Below are 25,170 nucleotides of genomic sequence, written 5' to 3' on the forward strand. Positions count from 1 at the left end.
GGTGTTGGCAATCACAGCAACTAAGAATGCAGGTCTCTGATTGTGTACATCTCCCAGACACACTCCATTAGATCGGTCATCTTGATCAATGAATCTGGCACATTTCTTAATGCCATAAAATAAAGGCTGTTCACTTGCAATAAAACTGAGTGAGATAAAGATAGCATGTAAACAGAGGGTGGTGACACTCTTTCCTTAAACAAATAAATGGTGTAGCTTATGTTTATCAGCTCCCATATCATGTTGCTTCATCATTTTGCTTTCAAATAGGCCTACATCAAACAAAGAACACTTCCTTGTTGAATTTCAAATGATATCCAAATGCTCATTCAAAAGATTTCACACTCACTACCCCCCCCCCCCCAAAAAAAAAGAAAAGAAAGAAAAACAACTAAACAGGAGAGCTCAGCCCACGTGTAGGGCCCGTGGAGACATCTGACAGATAGATGGTGTACTCTGGCAGCCCTTCACACCTGCCGCCTGCCTTCCCTCGCCTCGCCTGACGCTGCTCAGCCAATCCAATCACATGCACGGCTTATGACCTACCCACCGTCACCATGGCAACGCCTGCCTTCTGCAGTACATGTCATGCATGTTAAGTGCCTTACAGTACAGGGCTGCGCACGCGTGGAAGCAAATCTCCTCTCCACCCCACCCTCCCTCCTCCACCCCCCCCCCCCACACATCTTCACATATGCAAACATGCGCGTACGCACACACACACACACACACACAGAGGGAGAGGGAGAGAGAGAAAGAGAGAGACACACACACACATGATTGTGGAATAAGTCTGCAACCAGTCACAAAAGACAATAGAGATAATCGTGAAGCCGATGTGAACAAAGAATGAGGTCACAGATCATATAAGCCGCTTTCAGACATGTCGTCTGGACAACGTCCTAATATTGGGTCTGGATCTCACGCGGACTTGAGTATTCAAACATGACCCTCACGCACGGACATGGCCCGGGTGGGTCTTGTTCATACCTGAGTAATTAGTCTGGGTGGTTTAGGTGAGGAGGTTGACGCACTGTAGGCTACTGTCGGGGTATGGTGCACAATATAGGTTCAATAATGATGATTAATAATGCTAATAAGGCAAGATCAAATTGTTGATACGAAAAGAAGGTCTGAAAAAATTTATTTTATTTTCCTTTAAAAGTGCAACGTGTTTCTGTGTCTGCCCCACTTGCCCAAAGATGCACTCGCTAGAAGATCCTGTAGATTGCAAGTTGCCCTTTTAAAGGAGAATTCCGGTGTGATTTTGACCTAAAGTGTTTTGAAACATGATACCAATAGGGATGTCCGATATTGGCTTTTTTGCCGATATCCGATATGCCGATATTGTCCAACTCTCAAATTTCGATTCCGATATCAGCCGATACCGATGTCGATATGTGGGTTATTTTTCCTCAAAACTAATTTAGGTAACATCACATATCTCCTGTTGTGGAATTAACACAACATGCTTAATGTTATTGTGATCCCCTACTGGATGCATTCTTGAATGCAACAAGGCTTTCCAAATGTTAACATTGTCTGTGCAAAATAAGAAAAATACTTCAACTTAATTTAGGGAAAAAGTGCCATGTTTATTTTTTATTTTTTAATTGTCTCAAACAACAGTTTGGATTACACTCTCCCTGAGATAATCTTGACAATGCCCACAACAAATAGGGCAAATTTGACTTCTTCACAAATTATAAAACATTGTACCTGAACAACTATGTGCAACATAGCAGAATGTAAAGCCAACTAAAATAACAGGCATAGTGTATGACAGGCTACCCTTTTTCTGTGTTAAATGAGCCTGCATTTGTAGGATGCTTCATGAACTGTTTCTTTAACTAAAACTCAATCACCTTAATTGAATGAATGCACAAATATGAGTCAATTACAATGTGGCAAGCAACTATACTGCACAATTTTGAAAACATTTGTTTGAGCTACAAAAAATACTTCAGGCTTGAGGTGAAGTACATAACGGGCCATACCCACAATCAGGCTTGGAATTTCACAATTTTAGGGGCAAGGCCACTTGGCTTTCAGTTGGGCATATTTGGTGGGGGGCACAAAGGCCACATGTCAGGGCACCAAGGCCAAAGTTAACTATACAGTAGTAGGCTATAAAAATGATCAAAGTTGTATTCACTGCAGTAGACCTGCATCACTGTATACAAAAACATAAAACATGACATATTACATATAACTGTAAATCATCTGATCATCTAATATTTTCAGATATCTAGGCTATATTTAACATTTATTTTATATTTGGCCTGTTATGAAGTCATGTATTGAACAATGTAAGCACATCTCAGCTTTAAGAAACTCAAATAGCTTAGATACATGCTTAGCATTTTGTGATCATTAAGGCTACTTTCACAAACTCTTATAGTCAGCTGTCCTCTGATTTACCGATATCTAGGCGACATTTGTAATATTTGTTTTGTATTTGGCCCGTTATGAAATAATGTGGAACAATTTAAACACAGTGTAAAACTTAAATCCCAAATTTGGAGACATACATGTATGTTGAAATTTACTGCAAATTCAAAACGGGATTAGTCTGGAACGGCTAACTGTACAGGGGACTGATTTACACCTTTCTGTTCGGAAAGGTCTGCTGTTTATTCTGATATATGGTTTGTCATATGTTAAATGAAGGATTCTGAAGTATTCCACCGAGATGAATGGGTAGGGAGATGGGCGCAAAACCTTCAGTAGAATTTATGATTGAATATTATTTACTTTTCTCGCGAACCGTTCACCCCAGCAATTAGCGGCTAACATCGTTTAAAAGCTGAGAAAAAGCTCTTTCATGTGATACTTGTGATGTCTGTGTGATGAGTAGGCTACTTCGCGAGTAGTTCATAATGCGTAATTTGGCCATAGGCTAAATATATATCGCTATTAGTAGGACGCAAAGCAGAATATTTAAAGAAGGGGGCACCAAGGCCACCGTGGCCTGTAAACCTCTGATTTTCAAAGGGGCGTCACGGCCAACTCAAGGGGCTACGACGGCCATGGCCAATTCCAAACCACAGACATAATGTTGAAACAGAGCGAGCAAGTTTGTTACTGCAGCCATCCACGCTTGTTTGTATGCTTCAAGACGCAGCTTGATGAGGTCATCATCTGTGCGCCGGTAAACGCTTCAGGAGCGCATAGGCACTATTTGGGTGTAACGCAAGCATTATTTTATCGGTTTTAAGGCAAAAAAAATCCGATAACGATATTAACAGATATTACATTTTTATGCTAATATCGGGGCGATAATATCGGTGGGCCGATATTATCGGACATCTCTAGATACCGAGTGTGAACGTATGTCTCATAGCCCATCTCGGCTTGTCCCCTGCACTCCGAAATCTGATGCTAGTTAGCCGATGCTACCAACAAGGCGGTCAATGGTGGTGCCTCGGCATCGGCATAGCCATGCAAATAAATCACTGTTTTACACCATTTACGAGGCTCAATGTATCTCCACACTTCATTGGTAGACTTCCGAGGGCCCTGACATTTAAAACGAGACATTGAGAACTTTGAAAAAGCACTGGTAGTTTACTTACAAGACAATTTATACAGACAGTATCTTCTCGAAGTTTAGCGTTTGCAGCCATCTTGAATTTAGTCACGATAAGTCGAGCGACGATTAAGAATGAACAGGTATGATAAGGGATCAGATTCCAAAAATAATTCTGTGGAAATGCATGGATTACAGTTTCTTCCAGTTGCAGCAACTGGAATCCATGCATTTCCACGGAATTATTTTTGGAATCTGAGGCACCACCATTGACCGCCTTGTTGGTAGCATCGGCTAACTAGCGCCAGATTTCGGAGTGCAGGGGACAAGCCGAGATGGGCTATGAGACACACGTTCACACTCGGTATCATGTTTCAAAACACTTTAGGTCAAAATCACACCGGAATTCTCCTTTAAGACTGTCTTTTCTTTCTCCTAAGTTATCGTCCACATCCAAGTGATAGCCAAAAGCCTGTCTAATGAAGGCTATTGTGGCTATCTGGCCATAGCCCACAGTTAAATTGTGATGCAATGGTTGTTATCTTGGCTTGCTTTTTGACTGTATTCTGTATTTGACTGTAGTGGATGTGTGCCTAACTGCAGTAAAGTTGTTTTATTATTTTAAAGAAGCTTTGTGTTATATGTGCAGGTCTTTTTTTCAACATTGGTTTGACACAAAGTCGTCCCTCGTAGCCAGTGCTAAATTGATTTTTCGAATGTGTTGAATATCCAACGTCCATTATAGAACCAACTTTATTGCAGTATGTGCATAACTAGCCTACATTGGAACTTCCTGTCCTAGCAAATTAGTGCCTTATCACCTTATAAACCTTATAAACTATAACCATAACCTTATAAACTAGAGTTGGGTCATTCCACGTCAATTCAACCAGGGCCAACGCACTTAGGTCTCAAAAAATTCAGAAAAAATATTACCCAGGAGACACACTGTAAAATTACTTTTATGTAAGATCAATACTTTCCAAGATACAGCCAGTTTCATGGGGGGAGGGGGGTGTCGATTTTGTTCGGCCTCTTTTTTTTGTCAAAGTTCACAAGCCCATAGCGCAAGAACTAAACCATGTAGGAGGCTCAAAATTTGCATGCTGGTACATAAATAAAAATAGTATGTAGCAAAATCGTCACGTTTGGTCTGGATGATCCTGCATGGTCATAGCTGTCCCTCAAAGTTGATCAAAAGTTTATTGGAGTTTTTGGCTGGGCTCTGTTGAGGCCTTCTCTGACCCAGTTAAACAAAGTGGACACTCATCAGCTTTGCACAACAAAGGTGTGAATTTATCCGCATCTTACCCTTTTGTGTTCAGACATACGTTCACCCGCATGACATCCAGTAGTCCACTTAGTACTAGGAGGCAGGTAGGGTAAGGCCTGGGTGATGTCTAGGTCAAATAATGCGGACAATTGTGTTCATACATATAGCCCATCCACGTGACATCTATATCGTGTCCAGATTCCAGTCTATGTCTGAAAGGGGCTATACTCCAACAATTCATAAGCCTATTCAGTAACAAATCCTGTGGTTTATCAGATTGAGGAAATGACGGCAAAGCATACAGAAACAGAAATAATATGTTAGTGAGCATTCCTCTCTTATGCTTACTGAAGAAATTCTGAAGAAATAACAATAGACTGTTGAACCAAAAATATACCATATTATACCAAACATTCTACCATTACATGATTTCCACCATTACATGATTTCTATATCAATTTTGCAAATTATGTAAATACAAAATTCTTTGTTAGGTATAAGTTATACAGCATTATGGCAGATCAGAGTGGGTTCCTCTGAGTCTATTGAGGAAAGAGAATTCCATTCTTTACAAAATAATTAGGTTGGCTCTATGAATTTTTCAGAAAAGAGTGTTTCTTTTCTGTGGTCCCTAAGGATGTCATTGTTTGATGATGTGATGAACGATGGGAAGCATCAGACATGATGAGAGTCACCGGCAAAAAAACTTTTATTAGCGTTTCTAAGCACAACACAGCTCCAGCACAGCAGTCCAATCCAATGATTGCCCAGGCATTACAATCATTACACATGTAAAAAGTAAAGCGCACTGCTTGAGTCTTCAGAGCTCGTGTGACTTGTCGCCTGAGTCAGCCTTCTGCTTTTATTTGTGTGTGTGTGTGTGTCTGTAACTGCAGTCTTATCCTGGGAGACTGTCGGTGCCGAGTAGCTGGGATAGCGCAGCCTAAAGCCTGTTTCATCACATCAGCGAAACGATGCGAGCAGAGAGCTTAAAGGCTCTCTAATGGTCCCCACACAGATGGACCAGGCTAAGGCAGCCTAAGAACACAGTCATTTTCTCTTTTTAATCTACCCCCAGCAAGACCGCTGCTTTTGTGGAGGCTGCTTAAGTGTGTGTGTGTGTGTGTGTGTGTGTGTGTGTGTGTGTGTGTGCGCGTGCTTGTGTGCAATTGTGGGAGAGGTTATGTCACAAAAAAAGAAAAATCCACAATAGAGAATCCGCAGTTGTATAGTCTGTTTTTTTCCCTTCTGATAACATCCTTTACACACACCCAGTCTTACAAATTTGTCTTTTTTTACACCTCGACAGATTCTCTTTAATGACCCGAGCTTCCTCATTCTAACGCTCTCTCCCTCTCTCTTTCTTCTCAGTGAGCTCACAGTCTAAGGTGCTGGGGGGAATAATGACTATAGTCTAAGGATTGATCACCCACATCTCAATGCTGCAATTCCTCCACAGCAACAAATGTGAAAACCCTCTAACACAGAATCAATTTAAGGTGAGCAGATAGCCACACACCACATGCGGCCAACTTGCAAACAGAAGCAAAGCAAATTGGACCACTAACTTCACAATACTGGCAGTGAACAAAATGGCACCTTTCTGTTTATGTTGTGTTCTTTTGAATTCCGCTCTTGAAAATATAGGAAAGGAATGTGGTCCAGCGAAGGATCCACTGTGGGTATGGATTTAGAAATGCTCCTTCTGAACTTCCAAAGAAAGTCTGTGAGGACCCAAACATGAGCCACACTGCAGGGCCTACAAACCATCTTTGGTTACAGCTGAGATTACATGTTTAGAAGATTCTGGAATGATGCAAAACATAAGCTAATCCAATTGATTCTATCTGAACTACAACTATCCAGACAACTATCTAACACGTCCACATCAGTTCCTTAATTCATTGAAATAAATCAATGAATTATATATATTATAAATAAATATAAATGAAATATATGTCTTTGAAAACAAATGGTTCCAGTAAATAAGTGGGAGTAAGTGGAATTACTCGGGCTGCAGGGGATTTCTGATCACTTCAGTACTGTTATACATGCACAGAATGCATGTCTTAACTCATGGCTACTTTTTATGGTATTTAAAAAAAAGAAAGTATGCATCACACAACCACACAGCTTGAAGCATTATGAATATCTTCTACCAATGAAATGTTTCCTATGATCAACAGCTGCTGATATGAACAACTAGAAGGGGTAAGCTTTGTTTCTCTAGCCTGGATGGCTGAAATGAATTGGCTAGGAGACTGACCCTTTCAGTGGTGTGAGTGAAAGGGCCCATTCACCTGAGAGAAAGGAATCTCATTCAGGGGAGTGTGTGTGTGTGTGTGTGTGTGTGTGTAAGGGGGGGGGGGGGGTCGAGAGCTGTGGATTGGTCAGGAAAATGACTACTGTTAGACCAGCATTCGACAGCAGGGGACCTGACACAGAAGGGTAATGCTGGATAGCAACAAGAAAAACCTTGAGTGCCCTGAAAAGATAAAGAAATGCAGGGACTATGGACTCGAGTTTTTTTACTCGATGTAGTGTTTTTGAGAATCGATGCAGTGTTTTTGATAACTGATACAGTATCACACAGCTTAATATTACAGCTCAACTGTATCAATACAGTTGATACACTTGAAACTCTTATACGACGTATGGTATTATTATTAAGCTAGTCCTAGCCTACCCATGAAATGTACCCATCTTGTCACAGTCAGCTATGATGGCATTGCTGGCTTGTAAAACTAGCATGCTAACTGTCTAAAAGAAATGCGAACTGGCTTCTTTTGCCAATTAAATCTTTTTTTTTATTATTCATGTGGTGGTCCATTCTGGCCCACATAAGTAGGCTAGGCTACATACTGATGGAGATCTGTCCTGATACCAAAATTACTTTAAAATTTGGAAAATTCCTGCACACTGTAATGTTATTACTGCATACTATAATGCTAATGTAAAACCAAAACATGAACTATCCAGAATATCCTAAATTGCTAATTGTCAAAACTCAACTTCAATTGTCTCAACTCAACTTCAGCAGGGATGGGCCTGGTGAAAATCATAGCTAAAAGGTTGTCCAACATCTACTCTGTGCTCTGTAGGAATCCCCATTGTTTCTTGGTGTTTTATGCCCCCAACGTTGTCTTCAAGGCAGCACTGCCTGGAAGGCACTAGGGTTAGCCATGGGTTAAGGTTAGGTTTAGGATTAGGTGCCTTTAAGTCAGCGGTGGCAGCGCTCCATGGAAGACGACATTCGGGGCATAAAACACCATTGAGCAATCCCCATTACCCTATCATGTAGCACTAATGTTCCTGTCAGTTTTTTCAAAGGCTGCTCACACAAAGAATGTGTTTGGCCTTGTGAACTCTATCTATCTACGTATCTATCAAAATAGGCTTATCGGAAATACTTCTACAGACTAGATTTCTACAGACTTCTGACTTGATTTGTTTCTTGTTATTTAGGGCTATTTTCTTGTTGGCCCAAAACCACTGACTTTCTACTTATGCACATTTGCAAACTTATGCAACATTTTAATGGTGTTAAGGCAAAGGACAAGTTCTTGTCTCAAAAAAATATTTTCTTTGTCTCATGAGAAATAAACCAACTTTTAATGATATCTCACACATTTCTTCTAATGGACTTTAAGGAGAAATAAGCCAAGATAAGAATAGATTGAGGGAAAACAGTATTTTGGACTTGTATTGGACTACGGCTGAGACAAAAGGAGGGATAATATTTCTCTAGCTCTCCTTTTATGGTCAGCCAAGTCCAATTTAAGTTGCTTAAGTTACTTTCCTATGGGATGACATAAAAATTAAAGCCTGCCAGAGGAGAGCTCACATTAACATCAAAACACAAAAAGCAAATCGTTTGCAAGTTGAAGTTGAAAGAACAAAACAGCCCACACTACTATATATTCACTCCACAATGATTCCAGCATGATTGAGTACAGTATTCCCCCCCCCCCCCAGTGTTTCCAACAGGTTCTGTTTTAGGTTACCCTATGTCCAATAGTTTTACTCACATCATTTATGATTATGATATAATAATAACAATGTGACAATGCCAGTCAAATACTCTTTTCCCTCAAGCTAACAGCTAGTCTAGGCTAGCGCCAATATTATGAGGCACACAGTCTGATATGCTTCAGCTCTGAAAACAGCGCTAATATCCTCCTATGTCTGGGAGTAATCAGATTGCTAACATGACATATTTAATATGTCACATGTGCTTATTTGGCCATTTATTATGTACATTTGGGGTTAGCCTAACTACTTTTCTTCAGTAAAAAAGATGAATTTCTGGCATGTCTTGATATGTACTTTCAAGTGCAAATGCTGTTTTTAAATGATTATGTATCATCACATTCAGCACCAGTCTCACCAGCTCAAGCCCTTACTCACTTGCAATAAATTATGAAAATACCAAGTCAAGTCAAACACTCTGTTGTGCCAACAGCCTTGTAAGCAGTGAAGGCTACACAGCCCTCGTGCAACATGCTCTTACAAAGCACGGCCTGCTTCAATGTTCAGACACCATGTTTCAGAGAAACAGGTGGTAAATAACACAAGTGAATGCCTATGCTATTACTGCCTAAGGCTAAGCAGAAACATACTCTCTCTTTCAGCTGGCAGTCGCTGATAAACTGCAGTCCCATACTGTACTGTCATGTGATGATATGATCAACGGTGTGTTTGCATATGAATCAGAAGAGTTAGTCAGGGAGAGAGAGACATGGATACTGTATGTTGTGACAGAGGGGCAGATGGGTTGTATTATCAGGCTGATTCCAGTTTTCTGTCAGCTCTGGTAATGCATAGCTTGCCACAATTATGCACCTAGCGTGTCTTGGCAACCCAGCTCAATTTTTGATTCAATCTAAAATGGAATAACATCGAGGTTATGGCACAGAAAACATCTTCATGGTGTCATAAAACATAGTGGATATTAAACCATATATGACCAGCTGAGTCCAAAGAGTCTAAAATTTCAGGCAGACAGCAAGGGGACCCAGCTATGAATGAACTAATGAATAATAGATAAATAGTTGCGCATCAAACTGCTGCTGGTAGCTGCAGATGTTTGACCCGTATGTGGAGCCGCACAGTCGACTGGCCCCCGCCCAGGAGGTGCCTCATCAAGCCGACTTGCCTCCAAATTCATTTTTAATTGCCACTTTAGCCAGAGGCCCAAGTCAAGACTACACCCAGAACTGAAGAGAGACAGCGAATGCCTGTTGGACTGCATCACGTCAGCCCCCTCCCCCTTTTTTGTTGAAATGCTCAGATTGTTTTGTCCTATTCCTTTTCCTCTTTGCCTCTCTCTCTCTGTATGTGTGTATGTGTGTGTGGTAGCTATGGGGCAGCAGCTGGTGTGTGTGTGTGTGTGTGTGTGAGTGTGTATATGTGTGCAACAGTCTAATAATCAGTTGAAGACTAAGGAGCACTGCTGGGAAATGGGATTTAAAGTGGCAGGAGAGCCGCTGGCTTTTATTTGTGTGTATCACACAGGCGCAGACAGGACCCATCTATCTTGTGTGCGCCAGCACGGCCCAGGCCTTCCTCTGAGCCGTCCACACAGAGCCCAGGCAGAGAGCAGCCGCGAGAGGCTCCTGCAGAGCAACACTACTCAGCATGGCTGCTGCCACGGAGTTCTGCACAAAATGGAGACCAGGAAAGAGAGGTGGGGGGGGGGGGGGGTGTTCCAGTATCTGCAGCGAGGATGAGCGAAGCAGTGTGTCAACACGGCACTGATCTCCACACTTTGCCCCCGTATCACCACATCTCCTAGCTCCTTTTTTTCACTCTCTTTCTCTCTTTCTTTCCTTCTCTCTCTTTCTAGCATGCCTTTCAATTCCTGTTTGACATTTGCTCTTAACACCAGGCAGAAGTTTATGGCAAGATAACGAATGTGCACACACTCTCACACTTCCCTATACGATGGCACACCGAAGAAAAATAATTGGAAATCTCTCAGCTGACCCCAGAGGGCTGCGGAGATGTCAAACTGAGCTGCTGCTGGTTAGCCTGCCTCTTCTCCCCACACATATCAGTCTGCTCTCACTCAGTAACACTGAGCCGGCCAACCAGCCCCTTAATCTGTTAAACACTCTCCAACATGATCCCACAAGGTTACCTCAGGGCAAATGCACAGCCATAGACTTAGCATGTCAGTCACTCGTGCCCAGATACCACATACAGGCTCTGCTGGGAGTAGGTGTTTTTTTTTTCTTCACATTTTGGCCTTTGATCAATTAGGTCTTGGTAAACATTTATGATTAATGAGCCAAAGCATTTTTTTTTTTCAAATAAACCAGGGCCTGCATCCCGATAATGTTAGTAATAAAATGCTGGCATGACTCCTGACAATGACCACATTTATTAAGCTTGCAAGTCGTCCTTCATTTATAGCCTCCGGCAAGCAGACCCAGGCTGTCTGAGAAAACATCAATGCAACTCGTCCTCTCAGGAACCCAAAGTTGAAGCTGCTTTTTTCAGTGCAGACCATATATAATTCAATATCCTATTTATCTTGCTGACACGTTTACCCATAACTAAACTAACAATACTAGCAGAGAAAAGCAACTGGAATCAAACCGAAGATTGTTGTCTGATTGATCAGAGAATTTGGTGATTGATAAGAAATGAACTCATTTCAAGTTCCCAGATCCAAGTCATTGTGCACTGTAGGGAAAACAATTTGTTTGTTTGCATCAATTCAATAGAGCAAATTCCTGTACTGCACAGGCTATTTGTGCTGATCACTCTTGCTCAGTCTCCTCATTACTTTAACTGAAGCGTGAGTGCTCAGGAGGACATCAAACACAATCACATCAGCCTGCTGCAATTACACACCCAGGTAGGACTGAGGCAAGGCTGCTACAGCACATCTGAGCAATGCTGCATGAAACTCTCCTGCAGGGTTCAGCTCTGCCTGATTCAACAGTTTACACTGGTCTGCACTCTGCAGCCTCACGGCCGACGCCTGGGTAGCGAAAACACTCAGACATCACCTGAGAGCTCTGGGTTACATGATTTCTTACTGTGTCTCCAGGCAAAGACACGCACTGCCATTTTATTGACGCTTTGAAGAAAAGGGATTTATGACCATTTCATAGCCACGATAACATCCCTCAGAGGAATTGCTACAAACTAAAGAGACGGTCAGACAGAACTTTTTCAAGCTTTGATATCAACAGTTTACAAGAGTTCTACTGACTCACACAGGCTGATACTTATACCTACGTTTAGTAATACAAATGTAGAATTATTCTACAGTAGCTTTTACATTCCTATTGTTAACATCTACACCAGTTAACTGCATTCCAATCTCATACAGTAAAGTAAGGTGCTATGTGTGGAGGTTATCATTTAAAACATTTAAAAAGCTAGCATGCAAACTAGCTAGCGCAGAGTGGCTCTCCTGTTATATTTCTTTGGGCCATGTGTGGCACTGTGTTAAATACAACATTCAAACTGCAAAGCCAGTCCGGCTAAATAGTTAGATCTGATATGATCACGCCACTGCCAACTGCTCTCTCTCTCTCTCTCTCTCTCTCTCTGTTGATTTTGCAGCTATGATAAGGACGAGGATCAGCAGCCACTCATAATTGCCCAAGAGCTGCCTTGGGTCTGTCAAGGATGCAGCTCCTCATACTAAGAGGAGAGACATCAATGGATCATTTATGTTATGGTCGGCTACATTTTACTTATTACCAATGTGGCACTGAGAACTGTGGGATTTTAAAGGCTTTGAATACTAGAAAGCTCTGGCAATATCTGTCCAGAGTGTACCACTGCACTACATAACATATGAATAACATACATTCATCTATCACCATTCATTTATTATAGACTATGTGCATTCATAAAAGTCCAGCATCATAACTGAGGTAATGTTGGGCACCTGTAAAAGATCAGCAAACAACAAGTAGCAACGGAGCATTTGGCAGTGGTGGATTCTATAATCTGCTTTGTAAGTTAAACAACACATAATATAAGCAAGGATCCAATTTACTGTTTCAAATGAAAGACTGCATACCCATACTGAATCAAATGAAACACTGCATAATGTTTACCCATACTGTTTCCAATGAAACACTGCATACTGTTTACCCATACTGTTTCAAATGAAAGACCACATACCAGTTATGTATAGCTTGTTCTGTGTGCGGGGGAGCCCAAGCAAGGCTATTTAAAGCTGTGTTTATATACAAGCATGCAAGTCACAAGTAACCAGCAGTAGCACATTCAGTATGGAGCTCATACCAGGCATTTAAAAGCAAGGTCATTTCCATAGCTTCATGTGAAACCTAGTTGTAAACCACTGACTGATTTTAGATGAGTAGTTTTGGACTTTGCCTATTGAGATTGGGTTGGCTAATAACACATTCCTTTTATCACCATATTAAAGGTGAAAAAAGAACAAACTATAAAGTAAAAGCTTGACATTTATTGTTGTGGTCCTTCCACTGTACCCACATGGTTTCTACAAGTTTTATTTTAGACGCTTAAGTTGTCCTTGCTGTGTTGTATCTTTAAATGCCTCCAGAATTGCATTCCCACTTTTGTTTCCTATGGAATGTCAGAGGAATGCATCTTTATCACTCAAAAGAAAAGCTGCACTCCTGGGTTGCTGCATGACATTACACAGTCATTACACTGTACCTCCTAAATTATACCCAGTGAATTTATTTATCTAGAAGAATCTAGATAGAAACAGACCTAGGGTTACACAACTACTGGCTAGTTCATCATTTGTAGTGTGCATGTCTGTAAAGTGAGAAACAGCTGGCAGGAAAAATAACAGACTCAGACAATGGTGGCAGATAATTTAGAGTGTTTGTAGGAGGAAGGGTGCTGACGATGGCACAACCTTCACACCTCACAAGTGAACCAATTTACCTCAGAGAATACCCCCCCCCACACACACACACACACACTTGCCCCCCCCCCCCCCCCCATACACACAAACACACACTGCTGTTCTCTGCTGAGCTGACTCATCAGAGGGCTTTGTGGGATGATGACAGTAAGCATGAGGGCTTTTGCGGAAAGAAAAGTCCACACAGTCACAGTGTTCCTGTGTAGGCTACCTGTACCTCAAAACATCAATACTGTGACATGCCATAATATATCTCCGTGTCATATTGTTGATATGTATCGATACAGAAGCTGCTGTATCAATACGACATCAAAAAGCAAAAAGCGTAAGAAACAAAAGAAAAGGTCATTTTAAGTTTTAAAGTTAACGCTAATAATACAATTCTGTGGGCCTGAAATGAAGTGTCTCTATAGCTGCGCAATCCTTATGGCTTTGCTTTCGCTGTTATATAGAGTTATGAAGAACTACTTATGAAGAACTACGAAGAATGAGTTCTGTTTTGAACACGGTCGTTATTCAGAATCAACATGTATTGCACTATGTATCGTATCATGGCCTCTGTATCATGATGTGTGTCGTTTTGTGAGGTTTGCTCGCAATACTCAGCCTTACTACCTTTAGCCTGCATCTCTTCTCTATCATCTGAAACTTGTGTTCACTTTTCCAGGGAGGCTCATGAGAGAGAGACAGTGCCGATAGAGCATTCCAAAGTGCTGGCTTTAAAAACAAATTGATGCAGCAATCAATAGAGAGGTGGCTGGATAATGCTGAGCTATTGCAAGACTGAGTTAAAATGGTGTCCTAACTGGCAACAAAAACATGTGGGCATACACTGATTGTATAACTGAGATCTTACAATAGGTTGCAGACAGAAACACACACTCACAGAGAGAGAGAGAGAGAGAGAGAGACACACATGTGTGTGTGACACTAAAGATGGCAGTGACAGTGTAATGCTGAACAGCTGGTCAGCTCCACAAAGACCCAAACTCAAGTCTCACTGAACCTGAAGGAGCCCTTGTTGCATCTGCCTGCAACTGGAGGCATTTGGATTTGCAGGGCAACCTTACATCTGTGGATGCACACACAAGTCTACATCTTACAGAGGCAGAAAAAAGAGAAGGTTCTACCGTTGACAGTGGTTTAATGCCATATGTTAGATGGAATGAGCACAAAAGAGGGATTAAACAAGGTACCAACGACAGCCTTTCAAATTGAGCTTTCAACAGGCAGACAAAAGCACACAAAAGTAAAGCCTGCATTTTAATTTGACAGATAAACTCAGTAAACTTTAGTTTAGTCAGTTCCGTTTTCAACAACTCATATTTTTCCCTCTAACACTACAGGAGAATTACTGCTTTCAAATTTAGTTCATCATCAATCCCCTACACTTTTTGTCCATTTCAGCTATATGCTCCTCATGGTCCACAACCTGTTCAAGGAACGCTCGAAAAATACATGGTGTCTGTGCACAGTCCAAGCTCTGCAAATGGTAAACAAACATAATGGTGCTTCAAAGCCCAAAAGAGATGTGTAATTTGATTAGCTGCTCAGCTCATATATCAACAACCTTTCACAAAACCAAACAAAATTGATGGCACAGTGTGTTTGGAGGTCTTCCAGTTTAGGCAATGCATTGACTGTGACTATGACTATCTAGAATTTTTTTTGAATATGACTGTCCCTACATCTGCCCATCTCAGCCCATCAAAGTCCAAGTCTGGTGTTTAGTCAAGCAGGGCCTGCTGCGCCCTGTGGCCATAGCTCAAGTCACATGGCACTACAACATGGAACAGAGTAGCCTAGAATGTTGGAATGTTGAAACGTGTTTAAGCAGACCTCCTTTTTCCTGATATAATGCTACAGAATGACTTACTGACTCAGAATTTTAGAATTGGCCTCCATTCAATTCATGAATTGGGATTTGAATTGAATTGGCTCTGCACCACAGGAAGTTGAATTTGAATTGGAATGACAGGAAATGGAATTCAATTAATGGCAATTTAAAGCAATTCCACAGTCACACAACAGAAATGTGTAATAACATACATTCAGTGTTGGGAAGGTTACTTTGGAAATGTAATTAGTTACTGTTATAAGTTATACGTTTTGTGTTTGATGCATTCATATCTGACATATACAGTGAAGCTTCATTGTTAAACACTATCCTTAAATTATGTATATGAATTTCTTAGAATTTCATTGAATTGCAATTCTACTTCCTTTAATTCAAATTTGAATTGTCATTCTACATCCTGTTTTTGACCTCAATTCAAATTCTAGAATTTAATTGGAATTTAGGAATCATTCTCAATTAAATTCTGAATTTTGCACTAGCCTGCTTACCAGACCATGTGACACATTTAGAGAGTTGCAAATCAGATTTCATGTCTTATGATTCATATAATATGTAGGCTACTTAATGCCAAGGTCAAGAGTCAAGGTTAGGTAATAATTTCAGGGTATGGATTACTCTATGTGTTATTTTGTTTATATCTGTAAGACCAGGGGAATGGCATGTTTGTCACCTGTGTTCAAACTTTTACTGTTAAACTGCCAGATCATATTTCTTTTGAATCAGTGTCATAAGACACTTTCTCCTCCCTTAAAATTAGTAGTGCATTTCACCAGACTGCTCCCTATTTACTTAAAAAATGTCTGTGAATGCTCACGAGAAACAATGCTTTGTCTCACTTGTTGTGCATCACTGTCAATAAAACCTTTTTGCTGTGTCTCCATTCATACGAGGTAGGCCTAAAAAATCATCATCACCAGAAAGTTTTGAAAGTGGGATACAGCTGTAGCCTACATGTTTATGTCATCTTGACAGGGCCTATCTGAAAGAAGTGAATGGCTGAGACTCATTTCACTGTTGATAGAATTTTCCACTAAAAGCCAGAGAAAATAGGGTGTAAACTCTTTTTTCGTGTGACAAAATAAAGGAATGGTTTTATCCGACGGATTATTTAGCATGGTACAAAGAAGTTGTAATTTGTTAGCATCACAATTTAGTTTAATAAGGAATTGTTTATAAGCTGTTGTGTAAGAAAACAGTAAATGTTAAAAAAAAAAAAAAAAAAAAAAACATACAGCATGACCAGCATAGATGCACTTAAGCCAATTAGGCCAACATCTTCCAGTTAGTCAGACCTACATGCGCTGTCTTTCCTGTAGCCTACCCAACTGAGCAGATTTCCCGGGTAAATTTACCATAAACACGTAATTTTTTTGTGAGAGCAAAAAACTGTATAAAGGTAACATTCCAAAAACACAACACAAACCATGGTAACCATTATTATCAGTTCCAGAATGACTGTTTTGCCATGGCAACAAAGTCAACAACTAGGGTATACAAAAAACCACAATGATGTCGCTGCCTAGTTTATTTACATTGCCACAACATGCATGAAAAAATGCAGTTAACAACGTGATTGGCTATTTCATATTGTTCAATCGTTATCGGTGATCAAATGATGCTACTTGAATATTAACCTTTAGAAATCGGCTGCTGAAAAGGCTTATCTCCAGGTATGCTTCAACACAACGTTATATAATTTACGTTAGCTAGCTAGCTGGCTAATCGACACTGTTCAATGCGGCTCCCTAAGCCAGACAAGGCAATGCATAGACTTCTATTCTTGCACGCCTTTCACTACCGTTGGCTAAACAAACGTCTCATGCCTAGAATTTGATGACAAGACAGAGAACACACAGAAATGATTATTGCTGGCGCTATACGCACAGAATGTTAGGGTCGGACGTGTTGCCAGAGTGGCCCGACGAGAAATCCTCGCAAATACAGATAATGTAACGGGGAAAAAGAAAGCATTCGCTCCTTCAAGCCTCCATGTACCCATCCCCCACCAGCTCTATCTTTGCCTGTCCTCCATCTTTAATCTGTACCCCATCAAGCTTTCCACAGTACCAAAAATGCCCCAAACCGAAAAAAACTTACCGTTGTCGGTCATTGTTGTATTGATTATCGACTTTGGAGTTAAAACTGCAAAATATTATTTTTAGTTTAAAGATTTTTTAATTGAAATTTGGACCGAGAAATGGGACCGCGCCTTTCAGAAGAGCAGCAATCCTAAGCCGCCATCTGGTGGCATTTTCCTCAATCGAATGGCGCATTTACAGACCGGGACCAGAGTGCCCTCTGGCGGACACAAAGCAGTATAGCAGAGGAGCACCCCGAGGGTGGGGGGCGGGGGATCCTAATAAATGAGCTGTGTCCTGCACATCATATTTCTTTCTTTCTTTCTTCTTCTTTTTTTTACTCTCATCTCATGAAATTAATTTTAAAACCGTGAGCTTGGAGTTAGACCTGAAGTTGGTGTTTTGTCTGGTTTAGCTGTTTTGGCCCAAGGCCTTAACATGAGAATAAAACGAGAGGGGGCATGTGGTAACCTCCAGCGTCTTAGTCCACCATTTTTCCACACATCCTTTGTCATCGGCTATTTCATCTTAATTAATGAAGACTAGATGGACACAACTTGGTGTCTTTTGGGAGAGGGGGCATATAGCCTGTGAATTTGCTAACAGGTGTGTCAGGGTTACCCAGGCTAGTGGGGTGCATTCACTGTGAATGCAGATGGGAAGACACTCCAGACCTATACCAAATAAATTGAAAATGAATGAATATGGATTGCAACATATCATCGCATTGTGCACTTGTCAGCAAGAGCTATAGATTTGTCTGGCAAATCTATACAAATTCATGAATTGATAACTGTCAGAACATCAAGTTATTCATAAAATATCAATGCGCACCACTTCTCATAACTTTTAATCATCCATTCCAAAACGTTTAGGATTGGTTCAGCCCTAGAGCCTCAATTGTCACTGACCCACAGCAACTGATTAGAACTGTCTTGTGAGTATGACTGTTAAGTCCACTCATCAGGAGCTACATTAAACTTTCCATAGTTTTTTTTATATCACACAGAATTCAACTGATTTCATTTAAATTATTTTAGTCCTGTACAATTGGTTCTCAGAATTATAACTCTAAATGGGTGTTCCACAGACATATAACTGAAGAAGAATCTGACTCTAAGTGGGTGTTCTACAGACATAAGAACCACAAAGCTCTTATTTGGGGTCATGTGACCTGCACTGGTCTTTTCTGAAAGCAGATATCAGAAGCCAGTGGGGAGGGGTGTGTGTCAGTGTTATCTCTGAGTGGCCATGTAAAAAATCCAGTGCCCTTGGTCACCTTTTTTTCCATACATGGCCAATTTTCTCCCATCATCTTTACACGGACTGGAACTGTGCCTCAGTTCCTCAACAGATGTAAATTAATTTAAACTCTGGTGCAATGCATCAAATGGCAACATTTATGTAAAAAAATCAAACATGGTCCCTAACAAATAAAATTAATAAATTAAATTAAACATTTCTACGTTGCTAGCAGGTGTATGTGTATTTTTCACAATGGCACCTCACACAAATATCTTTATCAGCACAAACTATGCTTGAAACTAAACTTCATTTCAAAATTCAGTAAATTTCTAGTGGGTCAGACTGAATATGAATAAGTGAGAGAAATTGTAAAGTGAGAATTGGGTCAAATAAGATGGAAAAGTGCCTGTGTTTGCAAATTTGACAGAAAACCAGTGAATATATGGAATATGTTATTCTCAATAAATCATTATCAATCAAAATGAATGAAAACAAGTTTCATGATGCAGAGTCAAACTTGGTTATAACCCAGTCCGTGTGAAGATCATTAAGAGGAAGGAGGCCTCAGTTGCATCAATCTGATGAGCTCCTAAAACAGGCCACAGGCGTGGAATCACTCTGCCTCCCTCTGCTCAGATTAACAGATGCAGCATGAGATCAAGTATATACTTCTGGTAAAAAAAGGTGATGTTTTCAAACATGTTTCCCTTTTTCCTTTATCATCAGTTTTTCTTCATAGCACAGTAGCCTCAGCCTCATTCCCTCTTCTCTTTATTTTTCTTTTTCTCTCAGCCTCTCTGTTCCTCCCTCCATCCCTGTTTTTGCCTTGCCACTGCATACCCATTAAATGGTAATGCCCTTTACCTTGCTTGACTGGGTGCAGAGGCTGCAGTATCTGGCCCTTGAGTTTTTAAAACCTGCAGCAGAATACTGGTTGGTCCCAGAGGGACAGATCTTAATCTGAGAAATAAATCTTACAGTGGGAACCACACACACACACACACACACACACACTGCAACAACATCATCAGCACGTAAATTAAGGCCCCTAGTCCAACAAAAGCCATACTTTTCTGTCTGAGTCATATGGGCCTTATGTTTAAAGATGAAGTCAGCAACTGTGCAGGAAGTCGCATTTGTTTTTGTTTATATTTAAAATTATTATTTTTTTGTCGAAATTTTAGTTTAGTTGCTTTTGTCCAAAACAACATATATTATATTTTAACCAAGGACCAAATGACAAACATCAGAGAAGTAGCTCACCCCTCCCTTCAGTATTCCCAGAAAAACAGGTTTTTGTTTGGGGGATAGGCTGCCCCAACTCTGTTTGTTTCCAGTTTTCAGAGCCTGGGCTGCGAGTTTTTACATACAGTGGAATGGGCAGCTAGCAGATCGTGAGGAGATGATCGCTGAATGTGACAAAAAATCTTATTGGCTTAAAATCACTAATGATAATACCAATAAATACCAATTTGCTGCAGGTCCCGGTACCAACCATGCTTACCTCTCGCCTTGACTACTTTAACGGCCTTCTAACGGGCCTCCTGGGGGATATTCCATCAACCTCGCTAATGAAGGCGGCGCTTAACAGAAATAGCCTGGCTTGAACTAGTGTACGGAGCAGGTTAGTTCTGTGGCATACATTCCCATGGTTACCAAGCTGGGATTCACGTTAACCTCATTAATGGAACGGAATTCTCACTAAAATTAGCGAGACTTATCGAAATAAGCCAGGTTTGGCCTTTAGCGAGGTTGATGGAATACCCCCCTGGCTTGTGCAGTGAAACCGGTAGAGATGGTCCAAAACATGGTGGTGCAGCTGGTGTTCAATCAACAAAAAAGTGCACCTGTCACCACGCTGGAGTTCCACTGGTTACCTTTAGCAGCCCGCATACAATTGAAATCACTAATGTCAACTCAAGTCAAGTCAAGTTTATTTATATAGCGCATTTCATACACAGAGGTCATTCAATGTGCTTTACATAAACAAAACCAAACAATAATAACAAATAAAAAGCATAGAAAGGCAATATAGTCAATTAAAAGGTAAAGATCATAATAAAAAGAAAACATAAAACACAAGGTAAAATATTTTAAAAATAAAGGATAATTAGTAAGCAAAAAACAAAGGCAAAAGTAGTAAAAAAAAAGTAACAGGGACGTCCCTCTCTGTCTTCAAGAAGTTCCTAAAGACCCAACTCTTCCAAGAGTACCTCCTCTCCTAACACATCTAAAAACCCAACACGCGCTCTTAGCATGCACTACCTTTCCTCTCCTAACACATCTAAAAACCCAACACGCCTAACACGCTCTTAGCATGCACTTCCTTTCCTCTCCTAACACATGTAAAAACCCAACACGCCTAACACGCTCTTACAGGCATGGACTGGCCATCGGGCGTACTGGGCAATGCCCGGTGGGCCGACACACATTTTTGGGCCGGGGCTGTTATTATTTAATAATAATTAAACAAATATCCACCGCGACGGTATTTGAGACACGAAACGCGGCCCATTGGTTAATTTTCTTGATGGACATTGGGCTAGTCCAATGACATCTCTCAGCCCTCCCCCTCCCCTCCCAGGGTTATCAAATTTTGCCATTTGAGCTGTCTGACCGCGGAGAGAGGTGAGTTTCCGTCTGTGAAATTGTGAAAATGGATAGTAGGCCTAATAAACCACAAAAGCGCAAGGGGGGCGCACAGAAGCTGCGAGACAAAAGGCTAAAAAGGCTACATATGCACTTCCTCTCCTCTCCTAACACATCTAAAAACCCAACACGCCTAACACGCTCTTAGCATGTACTTCCTCTCCTCTCCTAACACATCTAAAAACCCAACACGCCTAACACGCTCTTAGCATGTACTTCCTCTCCTCTCCTAACACATCTAAAAACCCAACACGCCTAACACGCTCTTAGCATGTACTTCCTCTCCTTCTACTACTATGTCCTTTCAGTGGGACTTCAGCTTCTGCACTGGCAGTCTGGTGTTGGCAAAGGTCATTTTTATTGTAACATTAAGGTCTCCTTTGCAATGTAGCTTGAATGTTTTGTCATGTCAATGTAATTTTGTAAATGTCATGTAAATGTTTAAAGAAGAAGATATATAGTCAATTCCAGAAGAGAAGAGCCATCTACATAACACACTGAATAACAGACAAAAAAGCCAAAGCCCCCGGCTCCCCAGGCATGGGCCAATGAGGACCATATGGCGATGTAACAGACCGGTTTGTTGGGGACAGAGGGAGACTGGACACGGAGGGTATGAATAAGGGCTTCTGGGTAGTAGTCCACAGTGAGGCGACAAGACTAAAGCAATCACAAGCCTATGAGTGGATTACTATAGACCTGTCCGGAATAAGTCCCGCCTCCGAAACATCCGTGTCCACCCAACTTCCGGTCGTCAAATGTCTATGGGAAATAACATGGCGTTTCGAAATATCGTACCTGTCAAACTCTGTAGGTGGCAAAGTAGAAAAAGCTGGTGGGCCGATTGGCCTACATACTTCTGCCATCTAGTTTCCACTAGATTTTTTGATTGTCGGTGCCGTTAAAGTAGTAAATGATTATTAATGCTAACCTGGAGCTAGTTCCGATGTACGCGGGCAGAGGAGGGCGTTAGATCTTGCTCACAACGTGATGGTCATTTTCACGTGTGATTCACGCGTGATTTCAGTGGTCTATAAAAGTAAATCGTTTGCAAGGTTCAGCCTCTTTTCAACACGTCTTAACTTTAGTTTGACTGTGCTGAGAGTTTGTTGGCTGTTATTGAGATATTGTTGAGATATTCGATTGCTTGTTGCAGATATATATATATCATATGGTATAAATCTAGTAGTATTTTTGATATATTATAAATCCAGTACATAACCCTTAACTTATAAAAAAGCCACGAGGGTTGTGCTAACCAGCACGAGGACTAGTGATAAGATAATGATAAGCAGACTAGGAATCAGAGGCAGAGTCATATTGAGTCGATAGCTTAATTTTGCATGACCTTGATCAGAACAGTAACATTTTCAGAATGTATTAACAACCTATCAAACATGACGATTTCATGCAGGGTTAGTGCCACCTCTGTAGACAGGCTCTGGTGCCATGAACTCCATTTCAGTGAAGACCAAAGATTCTAGAGCGCTACGCTCCGCTCTAGAATCTTTAGTGAAGACAAACTATGAAACATTGCCATTGCTATGCAACCTTGACTTGGGGAGTCGCGGTGTCTGAAACGTGCGTTAACTTAGTGCTTCTTACTGATATATTTCTACTTTAACGGCACCGACAATCAAAAAATCCAGTGGAAACTAGATGGCAGAAGTGTGTAGACCAATCGGCCCACCATTTTTTTCTACTTCGCTACTTACAGAAGTTTGACAGGTATGATATTTCAAAACGCCATGTTATTTCCCATAGATATTCAACGCCCGTACGGCTGTTTCGGAGGCGGGACTTATTCCAGACAGGTCTATGGAAGAAGAGAGAAACACAGTAAGATCTTTGGAAATCAATATTATGGGGGAGACAGTCCTACAGTCCTGACGATGGTATGACAGAAATGCACTAAATCTGGTTTAATATATACATTTCAATTTCACTAAAAAAAAGGTTTTGATGTGGCTTGCCATTTCAGTCATAGCTATGTTATTATACCTTTCATGATGATGGCTCAACGTGTTTCATCTCTCTGCCCAGACCAGGTCCTCTGTCTCTGTGCAAGACAGTTGCAAAGTCTACCCTCTGTTTTATTTCATCAAAGGCCTGAATTCTCTCTCTTCTGAGACTACTCTAGTGCATTTGAGCCTCCCAGTGGACATCCAGACAGTCTCTGGATTACTACTGTAGATACGTGCTTGGAACACCTGGTATTGCGCTATAATGCTATTGCATTTAGAGTTGGGTTCCTTCTTAGTGTTAAATGGGTTCCCGGACCCGGTACACTGAAAGTTCACAAAAAAGGGAATTCCGATATTTTTAAAGTACCCCTTTAAAAGACAAAAAATGATATATAACACAAAACCAGGCCTGTTTCAGGACCAGTCTGATTGTTCGCTCCACAATCACACTTACTTTCACCGATACAGAGTGCGTGCCAAACCCATCTGTGGCGTTCTGCTCTTTTTGCTTTTGTGAAGGACCCCTCCACATCTTCACATCCCATGATGATTTTTGTTGGCGCCCTGACGGCTGTGAGTGACTCTAACACAATTACACAGAGGCTGAATTTATGAGCTGTAACAGAGGGAGAGAGAGAGAGAGAGAGAGAGAGTGAGGTGTGAGAGAGAGAGAGAGAGCTTTGTTTCCCCCCCATCACAGCTGAACAGAGGGAATGGAAACAATGAGTCACATTGAGGTTGATTGTGAACATTGCCTCTATCAAACCACATATCCTCATGTACACTGCCTGTCCATTATGGTGTGATACATCTCTTCTATATCAGGGGTTGCAACCTTTTCTCTTAAAAGGGCCATTTTAAAGAATCAGTTTAAACATCCCTATCTTTATTAGCCTCAGGCATATGGCATTACTCACCATACTCTCTGCATATGCTGTATTGTAGTATAATATTTTCACAAACTGTTGTGTGTTGGGACAGTTTGAAGCTTAACGACTATATGAAATTGCTAGAAATATTTTATAACTTCTATTTTTAGAGAAAGCCAGGGAGCCACTAGAGAGGAACTAAAGGGCCGCAGGTTGCCTACCCCTGGTCTAGATGTATATGACCCTATAAAGCACTATCTGTACATTTTGTGGAATTTAGTCCAAAAGATTTAACAGTAAGTTCATGATATAAACCACACAATGAACGAAAACTGCAGAGTGTAAGATACAGGCTTCTCAAGCACATTAGAATACCTTATGCATGATGTAATGCAATGTAAAAGTGATTGTAATGCATAATACACACCCTGTGCATTACCCATACCCCACCCACAATCTACTGTGTTGCCAAACTTGCCACTTTAATGATCTGAAGATTATGCAACCTTTACTAAATGCACTGTCTATAGTAAAGTTCAGTTTGTTGTACAAGGATACAAGGATACAAGGAAGTTTATTGTCACATGCATATAGTTACTGGAAGTAAGAAATGCAGTGAAATTATGTCTGGTGTCAGCCTATTTGTGCATTTATGAGGGGGGGTAGTAGTGCAGTAGAAGAGGGGTTTAGTAGATTAAGTGGCAAGGGCTGCATAAGAAAGGTGGGGGAGGATTGGGATTGGGGGGGGCACCAACAAGGAGCACCCAAGAGCAACAGGGGCAAGGAAAAACTCCCTTACCAAGGAAGAAACCTTGGGC

The 25,170-nt window shown here is 41.0% G+C and overlaps 1 protein-coding gene across 2 annotated transcripts in view; it reads right to left on the reverse strand.

The window, feature by feature from the left end:
• The window catches only part of stag1a (STAG1 cohesin complex component a), a 43,940-nt gene extending 26,144 nt beyond the window's left edge, over positions 1-17,796 (reverse strand). For both annotated transcript variants that reach the window (XM_076295418.1, XM_076295417.1), the window contains exon 1: positions 17,645-17,796. The gene's annotated coding sequence lies outside the window, so the exon portion shown is untranslated. The remainder of the gene's footprint in view (positions 1-17,644) is intronic.
• Positions 17,797-25,170: the final 7,374 nt, after the last annotated feature.

Source organism: Alosa pseudoharengus, unplaced genomic scaffold (genome assembly GCF_046254945.1).
Source record: "Alosa pseudoharengus isolate Yale_2024_CS ecotype anadromous, Long Island Sound unplaced genomic scaffold, YU_APseudo_1.1 YU_APseudo_1.1_scf_2, whole genome shotgun sequence".
NCBI lineage: Eukaryota > Metazoa > Chordata > Actinopteri > Clupeiformes > Clupeidae > Alosa > Alosa pseudoharengus.